We start from the raw sequence: 6,000 nt of genomic DNA, 5'->3' as shown, positions 1-6,000 counted from the left end.
TAGTGGAGGACATGACAGCCAGAGCTTAAAACATGAATCAATGAGATTATTTGTGTTGCCTATCCTTGTCACACAGGAGGAGTATAAAGACTGGGTAATTAAGATAAATAGGAGAAAGCACAAGGTAATTTGACTCCCTGTATTACCAAATGGTTTATAGTTTGGTGTATTGCTGTCCACCTCCATCTTGATGAGATTTATTTACTTTAGATTTGCTTGTTTCCCTTTTTAGAGTTATTTTCCAATACATAACTTTCTTTCTTCTCTAGAAGATAGCAGGACATCCTTTATTAAACTTTTTCCTAAAATCCAGTAGAACTATATATTCACAGCATTGCCTTCATGTACTAGTTTGGGAATCCTGTGAAAAAAGGAAATGAACTTATTCTCACACAGCTTGTTCTTTAGGAAGCCATGCAGGCTTTGTGCAATTACTGCTTCCCTTTCTAGATAGCCACCAACCATCTTTTTAATGATACGTCCTTCAATTTTCCCAGGAATAAAAGTCAAGGTCACAGGTCCATAATTTCACACTCTATTCTTTCCCCTTTTTAGATATTTAGAAGATAATGCCCTTCTCCAATCATGCGATATTGCTGCCATTTTCCATAGTCTTTCAAACACCACTCTCAGTGGCTCAGCAATCACAACTGCCTATTCTTTCAGAACCTGAGGATGTAGTTAATTTAGAGTGGATGACTTGGGCACATCATGGATAGCTAGGTGTCTTCTTACTAAACTCACCCTTTATTTATCTTCGGTACTAATTCCCTAGACAGTAGGTGGCACAGTAGATAGACTGAGTAAGCCTGGAGTCAGGAAATCTTGAGTTCAAATCCAGCCTCAGATATTTACTTGCTGTGTGGCCCTGAGCCAGTCACTTACCCTTTGTCTGCCTCAGATTCCACACCTACTAAACAAGGATAATAATAACACATGCCTTGCTGAGATGTTGGAATATAGTTGGACCTATATACGTGCTTATTACATTCCCTGTTGGTCATTTTTAAACCATATCTTCCATTTTAAAAATCAGTTAAGAACTGCTTTTCAGAAAGAAAAGAAGCATTGTGAGTTTTTGCTTTCTTTCTATTGTCAGTTATGATTAGCCCATCTATCCTAAGTAAAAAACCCATCACTCCTTTATTCCTCTTTTTTGCCTCCTCAAGCAGTTTTTAAAAATACCATTTTATTTTTTTCCCAATTGCAAGTTATCTCACATAAAGCTGGAATGAAAGAGCTTTTACTGGGAACTGAAAATGGGGCAAATTGGTGGGGGCAGTTCTTGAACCTCACTCTCATCATAATGAGCTCAATGACAGAATAACTAACACACACAGTTATGTATAGAAATCTATGTTACCCTACAGGAAAATTGGAGGCAGGGGGAAGAGAGAAGGGAGGAAATGATCAAAGGGATGGTGGATTAAAGGAGGCAGTAGGCAGAAACACAACTTGTTTAAGGACAGAGTGAAAGGAGAGAAAGAGGGGAAAACAGGACAGAGGGAAATATACATTTGTTCATCCTTCTGATGAGTAGTTTATCTTTTCCCAATTATTTACATTTGTCATTATTTTTATTAATATTTATCTTTCACTGCTGGGCTTTGTTAGTAAGACACACATATGCTAATTATTTTTATATAGGCCTCATTTCTCAAACATAGAGAACAGAGTGAAATGTTTAAGAAAACAACCCATTCCTCAATTGATATTTAATCAAAGCATATGAACAGTCAGTTTTCAGATGAAGTAATCAAAGCTGTCAATAATTATATCAAAAAAATGCTCTGTATCACTATCAATTAGAGAAATGCAAACCAAAATAACTCTGAGATACTATCCATCATGTATCATGTTGCATCATGTATCATATTGTCTAATATGACAGAAAAGGAAAATGACAAATAGAGGGATGTGGGGAAATTGAAACACTAATGCACTGTTGGTAGAGTAGTGAACTTACTCTACCATTCTGGAAAACACTTTGGATCTGTGCCCAAAGGGCTATAAAACTGTGCATACCATTTGATCCAGCAATACTCTTACTAATTTGTATCCCAAGAAGGTCAAAGGAAAAGGAAAAGGATATATTTGTATGAAAATATCTTTTGTGGTGGCAAAAAATTGGAAATTGAGGGGATGCTCGTTAATTTGGGGAATGGCTAAATGAGTTGTGGCATATGATTATGATGGAATACTATTGTGTTAACGTAAATGCTTATCACCTTCCCTGTTATGCTATAATTTCCATTTTAAAAGTTGATATAAAAATGCTCCCAAGAACCAAACAAGAATTGTGCATTTTGGCTTTGTCTCTATTGTCAGTCATGATCAACTGATCTTTCCTGAACAAAAACCTTATCGCTTCTTTGTTCCTCTTTCTTCCCCCATATACTTTTTAAAACAATTATTCTTGGCCTTAAGGAAGGGGAGTGAATGAAATATGTATTTATTAAGATTCTCTTGTGTGCCAGACACTGTGCAAAGAACTTTTATAAAAATACAATTTGATTCTCACAACAAACTTGTAAAGCAATTATCCTCATTTTATGAATCCGGAAGCTAAGGCATGGAAAGTTTACATGACTTCTTCAGGATCACATAGCTTACAAAGTCTCAGGCTTCATTTGAACTCAGGTATTCCTCACTCCAAGCTCAGAGCTCTATGTACTGTACCACCCAGCTAGGTGAATTGGTTTACCTTCCTTCATCAGCCTCAGCTCATTCTAAACTCTAGAATTCTTGAAAATACTTTTAGAGGACAATAGTACATCCTCCTTTTTATCTAATGATACCAAGGTTTGTCTCCATCTTCTGTCCATTTATTTTTAAACATAAATTACATAATGAGTCTATGCATCCATATTAATCACTTCAGACAATTCCTATTCTCCCTCCTCAGTGGAATTGCTTGCCCCTGGGTGTTCAGAACCACACTTGGCTGACTTCCCCTAAATACTTTGCTCCATGAGATCCTTCCTGCCTTTCTTCTGAATAATTCAAAATCAACTTGTTTCAATCTAGAGTGCATACCAGACTATGCCCTGATTTTTTCTCTTCTATTAAAACCTTTGGAATAGTGTGATCAGCCCCTAAAAGGTTTACATCATTTGGACCCATCAAATTGTTCCTCCCTGTTATTGAGAAAAAGATTCAGAATGGAATTAACTTTGTGAAATATCACATTGGGAAAAACAACTTATTTGAAAAAAAGATTCAGGAGAGATAATTTAGGAATTGTCAGATTATCTGAAAGTCATGATCACAAAAAGAGCTTAGACATCATCTTTCAAGAAATTATCAAGATAAACTGCCCTGATAGTCTAAAACCAGAGCTTTCAAATGATGTAATCAACTCTAGCTATAGTTAAAAGAAAACATGCTTTAAATCACTACTGATTAGAGAAACTCAAGTTAAAAAAAACTCTAAGGTACCAAAATACACTTATCAGACTGGCTAATATGATACCAAAGAAAAACTTAAAACACTAATGTGCTGTTGGTCATGTTGTAAACCAATTCAACACTCCTGAAAAGAAAATTTGGATTCATTCCTGAAAGGTTATACATCTGTGCATACTATTTGATGTAGCAATACCACTACTAGGTGTGTAACCCAAAAGGATCCTAAAGAAAAAGGACCTATGTCTACAGAAATACTCATAGTAGCTTTTTTTGTGGTGGCAAAGAATGGGAAATTGAAGATAATCATCATTTGGGGAATAGCTGAACAAGTTATAATACACTGGTTGTGAAGAAATACTATTGTGTTGTAAGAAATACTGGGAAAAATGCTCCCAGAAAAACCTGGAAAGACTTACATGAACTGATACAAAGTGAAATGAGCAGAACCTAGGGAAATTGTACCCAGTAACAACAATATGGTATGATGTTTGGGGAGATGACTTAGCTAACTTCAGCAATACAAGGATCCAAGACAATTCTGAAGAACTTATGATGAAAAATGTTATCCATCTCTGGAGAAATTACTGATGATGTCTAATGCATAAAAAAACTCACATTTTTAAACTTTCTCATTTTTGTTTTTTGGCTTGTGCATTGTTTCATGACCTGACTAATATGCAATTATGTTTTGCATGATTACATATGTAAAACCTATTTCGAACTACGTGCCTTCTCAAAAAAGGGTTAGAAAATGGGGAAAGGAAAGAATTTGGTATTCAAACATTTTTAAAATGGATGTTAAAAATTGTTTTTACATGTAATTGTGGAAAATAAAATATCAATTTTTTTTTAAAAAGGCTGCATTGAGGTCAATGAAGATAAGGCTTAAAAATGTCCATTAGACATTTGCCAGTCAAGCCATTTTTGGCAACTTTGGAGAGGGCTGTTTCAGTTGAAAAATGTGGGTGGAATTCAGACTGCAGATGGTTTGGAAGAGAGCAAGAGGAGAAGAAATGAAAGCACTGAGTGTAGATGACTTTCTCAAAGAAATTAGCCATGAGGGGGAGGAGAGCTACAGGAAAAGAGGATGATTAAAGCCAATGAAATTTGTTTAAGGATGACAGAGACATGGATATGTTTATATGTAGCAGGGATATAACCAGTAAGTCGGAAGAGGTTGAAGATAAGAAAGAGAGTGTGAATGTTAGCGGACACAAATTGCTGGAGAAGTCTAGAGATAATGGGATCATAGATGCACGTTGCATGACTGATTTTGGCAAGGTGAAAAAGTATTTCTTACTCTATGACTATATTAAAGTAGCAGAAAATGAGGAAAGTGGGATGGTATGATACAGTATGGTATGAGACATGGAGGTGGGGAAGACAAAGAGATAAACTGAAACAAAGAAATTGTGGAGAACCTCAAGAGCTGAACCAGAAAAAATGTGTGGCAGAAGGGCAATATGCAAAAATATAAAGTATCTACAGCAATCAAGAGAGACAGAGAAGGGCCAGGCATCTTGGAATAGAAAACCTGAGACAAAGGTGCTGGTTATACCTTGAGGAATGAGGGAGGTTCCAAGAAAAGAGCAGGGGAGGCTCTGCTCTTGCTTCAATTTCCCTTCCTATTTTCTATCCTTTAACAAACATTGTAACATACTTTGCTCATTTCTGTACCCCAACAGTTCTACTAAGATGCATATTTGCCTCCAATGGCTACCATTTAAAGTAAATGGCGAACTGAAAGTCCTTTTGACCTTTGTGCACTCTAAATCCCCTACAACAATGAAAACCACAAGACTGTATGCATAGTTTACTGGCTCTGAGGCCTTAGTTACAAATGGCTCATTAAAATGAGTAATAGTTAATGAAAACAGTCTATTTAATTTTGTGTGATCTTTATCCCTCGTTTGGTATAACAATTAAACTCTTCTCTTATGCATAGCTCTTGCCTTGTACAGCCCCCTCAATTCTCTAATTTGTTTATCATGTTACCTTTTATATCTAAGTGATGTATCTATCTGAAACTTCTCTTGATAAATGGTGGGAGATGTTGGTCTATACCTAATTTCTTCCTGACTCCCTTGCAGTTTAGCTATTAGTTTTTATTGAATAATGAGGCCTTGCCTCTGTATTTGGGAAATTTTGATTACTGAACACAGTGCCATGTTTATTTTATTCTATAAGTTGCATAACAAAAGAGTTGCATTTCTCAACCTCTTTTTGTTTTTACTAAGACCAAATTTCTTGATAGTTACTGATTTGTAATTTCATTTTAGATTTATTATTATTAGGTCTCTTCTACTTTTAAAATTTCCCTTGATTAACCCACAGGAAAGAAGGAGGAAGAAGATAAAAAGGGGGGATGATAGAAGGGAGGGCAGATAGAGGGAGGAGGTAATCAAAAACAAACACTTTTGAAAAGGGAAAGGGTCAAGGTAGAAAATTCAATAAAGGGGGATAGGTTAAGAAGGAGCAAAATATAATTAGTCTTTCACAACATGAGTATTGTGGAAGAGTTTTACATAATGATACACATGTGGCCTATGTTGAATTGCTTGCCTTCTTAGGGATGGTGGGTGGGGAGGGAAG

Source organism: Trichosurus vulpecula, chromosome 3, assembly GCF_011100635.1.
Source record: "Trichosurus vulpecula isolate mTriVul1 chromosome 3, mTriVul1.pri, whole genome shotgun sequence".
NCBI lineage: Eukaryota > Metazoa > Chordata > Mammalia > Diprotodontia > Phalangeridae > Trichosurus > Trichosurus vulpecula.
This window is presented reverse-complemented; position numbering follows the sequence as displayed.